The following is a 12174-nucleotide window of genomic DNA, read 5'->3' as shown; positions in this document are numbered from 1 at the left end:
ATTAAAAATCAAAAAGCATGCAAAGAGCAGAGGGTCGGATGACTGCTTCTGCCCCCTTTTCACAGGGGTGTTGTGTGAAACAAGGAGTTTCTCAAAAACCGCTCTTCACTCCAGATGCGTTTCAGGTTCTTGAGATGAATGGCACAGAAAGAACTAGTGACTCCACCTTCTCGGGGACTCACTTCTGGGCAACACTGACTTCAATGCTTCAGATTAACCTTGAAGCTATGATTTCGTTTTAAGCTCACAACCCCTCCTGCGCCTACCTCCCAAACCACTGATGGCAAGGCAGGCCATGGTCATGACAACCCTGACATTCTCACTCAGGGAAACATAAACCACGGTCCAGAAGGCTAAGCGCTTGGCCGGAGGCCAGGCAGCAGAGGGGAGCTTCAGCCCCGGCCTCCCACCTCTGGCCGCCTCCTCTTCTGCATGACCTGGCCTCCCCTGTTCTCTTAATTCTGTTCAGGAAAGGCCCGGTGCTCTGGATTTGGGAAAACAGCTTGCCTCTCATTCAGTGACCCAGTAACTGCTGGCGATCACTGTCTTTCTGCTCATGGGAGCGCAAAGGCTGCCTCTAAGTCGCATCCATGTAGCCCTCCTGTAGGCTCATGGACCATTTTACTTAGGCAGGCAGGACCAATAGTGTTATGAGATCAGTAGGATTTTTTTTTTTTTTTTTAAGTAAGCAAAGTCTTTATTAAAGGAAAGCAAATACTATGCACAGGGATGCTGGGAGGGGGGAGAAGAGCCTCTATTGTCCTATAAGGGTTTTTATCCCTTAAAGATGGGGGGGGGGGACCAACATGGGTCCAGAAAGATGTGGTTTTCTCCCATTGGCCTTGACCAGTTATCTATGTCAGTCCTTGTCCAATAGGGGTCTTAGGGGTGGAAGTGTCCCATAAGTTCCATGGTTTCTTTGCCCTTCTCTTTCCGTAGACTGAGTCACAGGGGGTTAGGGATTAATGTCCATGTGGGCTTAGGTACACTCCCTAATGAGATCAATATAACCTAACTGAAAACATTTCTCCTGCTACAAAAGCAACACAGGCATACCTCAGAGATGCTGCAGGTTCGGTTCCAGACCACTGCAATAAGGCAAGTCACATATTTTGGTTTTCCAGTGCATATCAAAGTTATGTTTATACTATACCGTGGTCCAGTAAGCATGCAATAATAGCACTGTCTAAAAAACAATACATACTTTAATTAAAAATACCTGATGGCTAAAAAAATGCCAAAACAATGGCGGTAGTCACCTCAGAGATCACCGATCACAGATCCTCTTGACAAGTGCAATCATAATGGAAAGGTCTGAGATACTCTGAGAATTACCAAAATGTAACACAGAGGCATGGAACTGATGCTGCTGGAAAAAGGGCGCCGACAGACTTGCTCAATGCAGGGTGGCCGCAAATCTTCAATTTGTAAAAATTGCAAGAAAACAAAGTGCAACAGAATGTAGGACGCCTGTATATTTTATTTTTCAAATAGCTAGAATACTTAGATATGTTGATTAGAATATGGAAAAACGTGAACGAACTTACTGTGTAAGATTAAGGGACTGTTTAAAAACACTACTGTAAACCCTACTATAGAACAGGATGCAACCCTTAAAATTAAGTTAAGAGAATATCGATGATGTGGAAAAACATTTTCACTGTTGAGAAAAGGGTTACAAAATCCTATGCATACACACGCTCTTCCAGATCAGTACAAAACAGGGCGTGTCATTACAACAGCAGCAGTGACAATAGTTAGAAATTGATTTCTTTGTGCTCACAGCCCTGAAATGCCTCATCCTAGTCACCTAGTCCTCAGAGCAAACCACACCGAGACACAGAGACCCAAAGTCTGGAAGCTACTGGACAAGCACGTGACAGTGGTTTCATTCACTCATGATTTCCTGCTACAGTCATTCATTCATTGAGCAAAGAGTTGTCAGATATTAAGGACCAGCCCTACAGGCATGGAAGCAAAAGAAAGGATGGAGCAGGAAAAATGTGGTTTTGAATACAGAGTGTAAGAATAAAGAAGACTTTAAGGCTGCAAATGCACCATAAACAACTCACAATCTTAAAGCCGGAGGGGATCACAGGAAACCACGCCATCCAGCTCCACCCCCCTTGTTTATGGGTGAGGAAAGGAAAGCCCAGGAGCAAAGGCACTTGTCCAAGGTGCCTGGCCAGCTGGGACAGAGCCAGGGCCAGAGTCCGGGTCTCCTGATGGCCACTATGCTGACCTTCCCGCTTGACTGAAGTGCCCTTGCTTTGTGAGCTTATGTGGACGGGATCAGGTGCAGTGGAAGAGCTTTGGAATGGACAGAATGAATGAGTATTCTTATAAAGCCAGCATTGGCCATGATGCCGAGAAACAGCGGCGCCTCTCAGAAACAAAACGAGGCCACCAAGATCCTGACCCAGAAGAGAGTATGACTTTGGGGCTCTTTATGCCCCCCTGTAATGCCCTGGTCCCTCCTCCCTTTCAGTGGCTTTTCAAATGCTGCCTCTGAAACTTCCTTCCCAGTGTGTGGAGACTGGGTAAGCAAGAGGCCTAAATAAATGGGCTGGGAGCAACCACTGGCTCTGGGCGCCCCCCATCCACAGCCCTGGGCGGACATGACCCTTTCTTGCTTTCTGTACAAAATTACTGACATTTGAGCACTAGCTCCCTGGGCTTGGACAACATCTGAAGAGGCGTGGTGCCCGCTGGCCTTGTCCAGGCTCTGGAGGGCACCCAGGAGTTAGTTACTCAGCAGGCAGTCTTGGGAAAGAACCACGGGATTTCAGAGCTTCTGCCTGGTTATCAACCTAAGCTTAACCGTTCTCGCGTTTGTTGAGGGCAGCCAAGGACAAATCAGTTTTGATCAGAGGCAAAGTCGAGAAACCACAACCAGAGCTTCCAAACTGAGTTTGCAAATTGCTGATCATAATTATTGCTGTGTCACAATGACAGCTACTTGGGTTTCTGATTTAATGAATACCCCTCACCTCTGACACACCACACACACACACACACACACTACCAGCATTGTGCTATTCCCATGCTAAGCAGTATCATATTGTGGATAGAGAATGGACTGCAGTAACAGGAAGAACTGGATTCAAATCCTAGGTTCACCACTTTCCAGCTCTGAGGTCTTGGGTGCGCTATAAGCTCTTTGAATCTCAGCTCTCTCATCAACTGGGAAAGTGAACAGCCACATCATCGTGGTTCTGTGATGACTCTGCTGATGCCTATAAAGTATAAAAGGACCTAAATATCCAGGACTTAGTTTAGGTCATTATTGATTCCCTGAGCCTAGAACACTGTCTGGATCAATAAATACTGGTGAATGAATGAATCTTCTACTGGATGCCAAGCTCACTGCCAACAGTATAGTAAATGGTAGCTCCTGTTAGCTGCTGGCATTTGGTATCCTCATGATCTCCTGACCGCCTTTGTTATAAGCCGTCCGCTCCACCTCTGAAGCCACCACTCATCAGACGGCTGGTACTGCCCATGAATGAGACTGGTTTCCTTCCCTGCCCAGGCTCCCTGAACCCCACAGTGCACACCACGGGACGAAGATGTGGGTTCTGCACAAAGACTCCATTAATTCTGGGATGCGTTTCAGGCCTCTGGAATTCATGGGTCCAAACACGTCCTTCCTGAGCTTGGTGACCTGAGACTTCAGGGCGCAGCAATATCAGTTAGTGTCACTCACTCTGGCTCAGAACTCCTTGCCCATTGACAGGAAGTTATGCCCTTAATGACCAAATTTCAAAAACAATGTTCATGACAACTGGGATAACAGTAACAAAACCGCTCATGTTTGTTGAACGGGCACTGGCTTCCAGGAATGACCTGTGTTACGCCCTTGAATTACTCCATTGATAGCATTTCCTTTAAGTTTACTCTGGGAGGTAGGCACTATTCCCGTGCCCATTTTCCAGGGGAGGGTCAGTAACGTGCCCATGGAAGGGAAGCTCTCACGGGAGAGCCAAAACCAGCATCAGCACGTCTCTTAGCACGTGTTCCCAGGCACGGCGCTGCCTCCCCTGTGCATCTGCACAGAGATGCAGACCCGCACGGTGACAGGAGCAGCAGGCATAGGAGGGCACCACTGTAACACAGCTCATTGTGGCCCAAATTTAAGGACGTCACGGGCCATATCATACATCTCATAATACAGCAATTACAGCATGTGTATCTCTTGGCAAATATTAATTAAGCTGCTGCTGTGTGAAGGCAACCCAGAGTCGTGGTTAAAAGCGTGGCTCTAGAATCAATCTTCCAGTCGATCTGCCCCATTCATGTCCGGCTCCACCCCTTGGCACATCTTTGTGCTTCAGTTTCCTTGCCTTTAATGTGAGGATCACAATAGTACCGACTTCAAAATGCAAATAGAAACACCCAGTAAATGTCAACTATGATAAGGCTGTGGTTACGGAGGTTGTCCAAAAAGTGTGATAAATTCTTGGGCTACAAGGGGAGCAGGATGGAGCACTCTGCCTCCATCGGGCGGGAAAAGAGGCAGGGACTCAGGCAAAGGCAGTGTGCGTGGTCGCTAACGATTGCTTGAGCAGTTACTATGACAACACAGGGAGGTTCCCTACCTCAGGCTAGGGTGCCAGGAGGACTGGTGTCAAGGCAGTCAGCCTGCATGGTGGGGTAACTGTGCCTCTTAATTCCCCGGAGACACAGGGTCTAGGTGTGTCAGAGCCGTTCGAAAAAGCCGTCTCTTGGGAGATGCCCAGGGCGGGTCCCCTGAGCAAAACCACCTCACAGGAAGGTCCTTTCAGCTCATTTAGGAGCTAAGCAAGCCCCTTGGGATGGATCGCAAGAAAGACCAGCTTCACACTGAACTTTTGGTTGGGCTCCAATGTATATACTGAGAATTCCTAGAACAGGCAAGTTGACACAAGGGAACTCTTGCCCAGAATGCTGTGTTTACTCAGTGGATATGAATTACCCTAAACTGTGTGGAGCAGGGTTTTGTTGAGCCTGGTGGCTCCGTTCCCATCTACACAGAGGATGTCTGCTCACACACTGTTTGCTCTGGAAACCACAGCGATGGCTGTGGCTTCGTAGCCAGGCCGACCTGGTGTGATCCTGGCACCTTCACATACCGGTTCACCTTGGACACGTGACCTCCCCTCTCATCAGATGCAACTAACAAGACCTATTTCGCAGGACTGTTGTGAGGATTAAAAGGTAGGTATAAAAGACCTATCGTGGGGCTTGGCACATACAGATACTTAGCAACAGGAGCCAAGACGCATTACACTGGGGCTTTACCCTGTCCCGGACACTGTGCCCTCAGCTTTACAACAGACACTCATTTCATGACTCGTCCTATCAACTCCACTTGACAACCGAATAATCTGAAGCCAAATGAACTATAATATTTGCAACAGGGCCAATGGTCATTGCATTTGTGCCTCTACCCACAGGTTAGTCTCTGCTTGAAAACGAACAGAAGTGGATGAAAACTAGAACTGGGCCCAGTCATCCAAAGATGCCCTCCTTCCCTCCTACCCTTCTCCTTTGCCAGTTGTGGGCAAGGTTCAATGCAGACAGTCCGATGAAGGTGTTTCTGCAATTACCATCTGAGCACTGGGCTTAACTGTTATTGAACCTCGGGATGGTGGACCCTAGCAGCCGCTGTCAAGAAACAGTGATGCTGGAATGTGTGTGTGTGTGGGGGGGGGTCTATCAGTGGGGGTGTCAGGGCCCCGTACCCTATGCTGCTGGTTCTCAATGCTGTGCTCCAACAAACGGCTGGAGCGCATGAGGGGAGCAAAGCTGTAACCCGGCCCTTCTCAAGTAGGAATTAATTTCTAGGCCTTTCCTGATGGATTTGGGATGAGTTTTTCCCTGAGCTGGAGGGATGGAGGAGTCTCGTTGCTGCCAGCTTGACCGAGGCAGTGACGAATTCACTAGAATGCTGGGAAGGCCAAAGAGAGGTCATCCTCTAAATACCATGTGATATCTCTTACACACGGAATCTAAAAAAAAAATGATACAAATGATCTTATTTACAGAACAGAGACCCAGAGGCAGAGATCAAACTTCTGGTTACCAAAGGGGAAGGGGGGAGGGATAAATTAGGCATTTGGGATTAACAGATACACACTTCTGGATATAAAATAGACAAACAAGGTGCTATTGTATAGCATAGGGAATTCTATTCACTATCTCGTAATAGCCTATAATGGAAAGGAATCTGAAAAAAAAAAGATATATATATATGTAACTGAATCACTTTGCAGCACACCTGAAACCAACACAACACAGTAAATCAACTATACGTCAATTAAAAAAAAAAATTAAAAAGGGAGGTTTTCCTCTCCCTCCTTTATTCTTCAAGCCAGAACCAAGGTTTGACCCCTTAACCAATGGTTCTTTGGGGGTTTAGATCTGGATTGTGTGTGTGTGTGCGCCCGTGTGCACATATGTGTGCCCACAGACACACATGGGCACACTGACATAAGCGCAAACAAGCTACTTCTGTTCAAGCTCTAAATCCCATATGCTCACACAGCAGTCAATGCACAACTGGCCCACCTGGCATCTGGTTCTGCAGGGTGGTTTCCCTGGCCCTTCTCAGGGTAGGTCCTGTTGCCTTGGCTGTGGGGAGAGGGAGCAGTGGTGACAAGGACAGAGGAAGCAGGCACAATCCAGAAAACCTTCCTGGCAATGCCAATGGCCAGAAGTCTCATTTTGGCCGATGAGGCTGGTTCTAGGCATACAGTCTCTAGCACTTTCTAAGTGAAGAAGAGAGCTTAAGAGACTATCAGAGAAGAAGCCACAGACAAGGAGAGGCTGAGGGAGTGGTGGTGGACTGGGCCCCCCGGGAACCAGAGCAGAGGTGCCACGTCCAGCACTGGAGATCACTGGGAGAAGGCCTACCAGAGATACTACTTCTATGTGGAATCTTAAAAAATGAAGCAGATGGACTTATTTACCAAACAGAAACAGACTCGCAGACGTGGAAAATGAATTTATGGCTACAAAGGGGATAGTGGGGGTGGGGGGAGGACAGGGAATAAATTAGGAGGTTGGGATTAACGTAGACACACTCCTGTGTATAAAAGAGATAAAAACAAGCACCTACTGAATAGCCCATGGAATTACATTCATTATCTTATAATAACCCTTAGTGGAAAAGATTCTCAAGTAGAACACACACACACACACACACACACACACACACACAATGTATAACTGAATCATTTGTGCACACCTGAAGCTAATACAACATTGTAAATCAACTATACTTGAATTAAAAAATAAAAGAGACAGGTGCTTTCTAGCCTGGAGTTGACAGCCTTCCCAGCGGCTGCTCAGACAAGCGTCCACGCAGGAAAGCATCTGCTTAAACCTGCGCAGAGCTAGGTTCTGGCAGCAGCCCCGTCTGCACGACAAAGCCCTTCGCATGGGCCCCGGCCCTCCACTCGCCCTTTGACAGTATCCGATCTAAAGGGCCCACATGTGACCGGGGCCAGGCCAGGTAGAGTCTCTAGCTGGGACGGGGTGAGACGCATACACGACAGGTGGCCAAGCAACCATACTGCACGTGTGCACTGGAGAAACAGCAAAAGCCACACCGCGGAGGATGAAGAATCACAGATGGACGTGGAGAGGTGGATGAGCATCCACGGTGAGAAGGACAGAGGGGAACAGAGCTACAGGGACAGACACCGGCCCATTGATATGACCTGCCCCTTGGTCCTCCCCGACGGGCCAGCCCTGGCCCCTGCGTGGCCTGCCCACCCATCCTGCTGGGGTCTCTTCACACACAAAGGTACTTCAGAAACGGTCCTCTTATTTGGGTCTAAGCTCAGTCAGATTTTTTTTTTTGGGGGGGGTAACTAAAGGTCCCCAAGACACTCTCTGTTTTCTTTACACCGCTCTTCCCTTCTCAAGAAAGGAGTTGGAGGGGATGCCTCAGGGCCACGGTGACCAACACACACGGCGCTGATTCAGATAACTAGACTCCACGATGCTGATGAAATGGACTGCCTCTTAGGAGAAGATGTCTTGATAATTATTTGCTGTATGAACCCTTCCTAAAAGGTCTCCCTCTGTTTCTTCTTCCTCAGGGTCCTTCAACTTTGAGTTCACTGGCACCCCATCTCACAATTCGGAGCTGTTGGGGAGAAGCCTATTCCAAGGGTCAGTTACAACTTAGGGTAACAGAAGAGTGGGATCCACTTGGAAGCCCTTTCTTCCGAGGTTGTGGGGGTGGAGAGACAACAGGAAGGGATTCCACCTGCTTCATTCTCTGCAATACTGCTTAGGTGCCTTCTGCCTCGAAGACATTTTACCCCCTGGAGCGCATGCTTAGATTTCCCCTTCCCCCTCATCCCAGTCTGAGAGTCAAACCGACAAACCCAGAGAGAGAGAGAGACCCCTCAAATATAATCCAAACAGAGTACTGTTTACATCATGTAAGAGCGATCTGTGTTCACATGAGGCTTATTTGATGCAAAACATGAAAGGTGATACACCTTTAAAAGTCACGCTCCTTAATTCGGTCATGAAAAAGTGCTGTAATACAAAGCCGATCCCTAATGCCCCTGGTGTGGCTTTTCGGGGTCTTTTAAAAATGTGATCACATTTCTCAGGCAAGGAAGCTCGTTATTTCAGAAAGGGGTGTTGGGCTCTCTGCCATCCCTGGATGCAACTGCAGGTTGCCATGGTTGCGCCAGGCTGCGGGGACCTGGGCTCTGAGTGGGCAGCTACGGAGTCTGTTAACAAACACTGGAACACGCCAGGGAGGGCTTGTTTTAAATGGCTGAGAGGGGGCTGCTTTAAAATGAACTCTGTAATAAGGAAAATTAGGAATAGGAGTGCAAACCAAACTCTGTTCTGCAGAGCCCGGGGAGCGAGAAGGACAGGGAGGGGAGAGAAGGGCTGGGGGGGCAGGCAAGGAGGAAGGAGGGGGCTTCTGACAAATGCACCACCCTGTCCCAACCAGAAATCTTTTCAGGTTCCGTGCATTTTACACACCGGGCTTCCAGGTAAGTTTTCTTTTAATAAACAAGAGCTCTGAGTTTGAAAGCCAGTGGTTCAGACATTACAAGAGAAACTGTGTTTTGTGGAAACGGCTGTTGTTAAAATGAAGGGAAGACCTTGTTTTGGAGAAACGAATCACTGTGGGAAAAGGAGGCAAAGCCAGAAGTGTGAAGGATGCAGCCAATCTTCCTTGTCCAAAGTTAAAAGGAACATAGAAATTTTCCCTTTTAATCAGTATCATGGCAGGAAAATTACTCTAACATATGAATTAGTTTCTGAAGCTCCCCCTCAAGGCTAGACACTGCCTGAAGCTTTTGTGATCCCCGCAGTAAAACAGATCTCTCCTGTACGGGGAACCTGCACACATACACTCGGAGGGGGAAATAGTTCTGTCACGAATCTCTTTTTTTTGGCTGCGCAGCATGCAGGGGCTTGACGTGGGACTGAACAGACCAGGGATTGAACCTCGACTACAGTGATGAAAGTGCCGAATCCTAATCACTAGACCACCAGGGAACTCCTTCTCACCAGTCTTTACATATTCTGCCCTGTACTCTAGGTACTGTGGCCAACATCCATCTGTCTAATCATTTCTTCCACCAGGCCTTCCTTCATAATGTGTCTCAACCTTTCTCTCTAAGACTTTAATAATCTAAGACATAAGAAGTGTTTCCTATGTGAAGAAATATGACAAGTTTAGGCAACAGCTCACTGGATAAGAGGATGTTATTGGCACCCAATCAAATTCTAACTTGGTCTTTAAAATAAAATTCAAAAATGATCTTTTTCAGATGCTTATCACTGGAAAGTAACAAAGCTTAACCACAAAATATTCTATTGATCTGATAGAGGAAAACCACATTTTGGTCTTAATATACTTAATTTATCTACTGCTCTTTAATATCCATAAGGTGAGTTAAATATCCCAAAGTGATATTTTCTGTAGCATTAAACTATCTCAAGTATGATTTGGTAAAATATTGACTTGAATATCAGTAAAAGCTCTCTTAATATAATTTTTTTAGTCATTCTTTGCAGCGCATTTTTATTTTAGAAACTGTACTTAAATATTCAGGCATAATTCACAGGTATTTTTTTGAAACTTGCCTAAATATAAGATACGTGCTTGCAAACTTGACTGAATATACACCCATTCATCCAGCTCAACTTCCATGTGTACTGTTAAACTTTTCACTTTATTTTTTTTCATGTGAAATGAAAATGAACTGCTATTTCTATGTCACTGCAGGCAGCATGATAACAAATTAAGCAATGAATTAATAAGGCCATATAAATATAGCATGCACAGGGGACTTGACTTTGACCATACATGTAGGTGTGAGTCGATTTTCAACTAAATCTGATGACTTACACTTTCTATAACCTTCACAGATGTCTTTTTTTGCCTCCTCTTTTCTTTTCTTTGTCTTTTTTTTTTTTTTTTTTTTTTTTTTTTTTGCTTTTTAGGGCCACACCTGTAGCATATGGAGGTTCCCAGGCTAGGGGTCGAATTGGAGCTATAGCTGCTGGCCTACAGCGGAGCCACAGCAACTTGGGATCTGAGCCACATCTGAGACCTACACCATAGCTCACAGCAACGCCAGATCCTTAACCCACTGAATAAGGCCAGGGATCGAACCTACGACCTCATGGTTCCCAGTCGGATTCATTTCCACTGTGCCACGACAGGAACTCCTCTTTTCTTAATACAAAAAGATAAATAACAGACATGTCTATTTTCAGGAATGACAAAGGAAGACCATATCAGACAATTTGGCTCCCCATGTAGAAAACAACCATAAAAACTGAACATAATGAAACCAGTGATGACCTGAGGGTGATGAAAAGTGAGGCGGGCAGACAGAAGGTGGGAGGAGGGTACTCCCTGCTGAGGACAGAGCTGCACATGCTCTCAGGATGGGTCGGGACTGGGGCCACTGTCACATTTCATTGCACTTTAAATGTTCGCCCCTTAATGTATGTAAATATGGGTATACCTTATATACCTCTGTTTGGATTAATGGAGGCATTATTATAATAAAACTATGTTTCCTTTTTTTTTTCTTAACATTTTATTCGAATATAGTTGCTTTCCAATGTTGTCTTAGTTTCAGGTGTACAGCAAAGTGAATCAGATATATATACTCACATTCTTTTTCCCATATAGGTTATTTTAGAACATTGAGTAGACCTCCCTGTGCTATAGTAGGTCCTTGTTAGTTATCTACTGTATATATAGTATTGTGTATGTATAATCCCATGCTCCCAATTATCTCGTCCCCACACAAAACTCTATTTTCTAAATGGGCCCCTTGAATGGCAGGTAGGGCCTAACACCAAAACCTGGCTGAAAGATAGAAGTTGATGCTGGGGAAACTGTTACATCTGGGACAGAAGTGGCTCATTCTAGGGCTGATGGGCGAAAAAGAAATACATCACCTGCAATTAAATGTTCTCTCTTCCTTTAACTTCTGCAACCCCGCCCACTGTCATTTTTGTAACTTGCTTTGAGCAGATCCTTTTTCCTTCATCTTTCTAGCAAACCACAGTCTTTGTAGGCAAAAAGAAAATTAGTAGCAGATGCAAGCTTATTTTTAATGGTCTAAGACCAAATTTTCTGGACTTAAAACAAATACTTTGTCCCCTCAAAGTTCTTGGATTCTATTAAGATACAGCTGGATGTTCTCACTCCAATTCAGGAACCAAATACAATTTCAAAAGCTAATTGTAAGAAACTACAGCAACAGGGCTACTCATTATATTGTGCTTATTTTTCACTCTTGCCATCCAGAGAACAAAAAGGTTAATTTCATAGACATTTTCAGAAAAAAATTTTTTTTTTTTTACAACTCAAAACTCTATCCTGGTTTTAACAATTTTGTTGTTTTTGTATCTGAAGAGATATACTGGATTACCCAGCAAGGCTTTTTTATCATAATTGGCTCTGGTTCAAAGACAGATGTCGAAGTCAGAAACACAGAATGTTAATTCCAGTAGTTAGAACTCACTTGAGATGACCTGAATACATTATTATTAAGTCAAAGTGCTAGGCTGAATAATTTTCAATAAGCCTTCTAGTACAAGAATTATTTATGGTCCTTACTTGGCTGGATTCTTCTCGGGGTAAGAATGTGAAATCTTTCATCATCCCCAGAGCCAACAGAAATGACT

At 45.6% G+C, this 12174-nt stretch overlaps 1 protein-coding gene across 5 annotated transcripts in view; it reads right to left on the bottom strand.

The window, feature by feature from the left end:
- AMOTL1 (angiomotin like 1) overlaps positions 1–12174 on the bottom strand; it is a 167423-nt gene that overhangs the window by 23878 nt on the left and 131371 nt on the right. The window lies entirely within an intron of this gene.

This window comes from Phacochoerus africanus, chromosome 11 (assembly GCF_016906955.1).
Source record: "Phacochoerus africanus isolate WHEZ1 chromosome 11, ROS_Pafr_v1, whole genome shotgun sequence".
Lineage (NCBI taxonomy): Eukaryota > Metazoa > Chordata > Mammalia > Artiodactyla > Suidae > Phacochoerus > Phacochoerus africanus.
The sequence above is the reverse complement of the archived record's forward strand: the minus strand, read 5'-3'. Positions and strand labels throughout refer to the sequence as shown.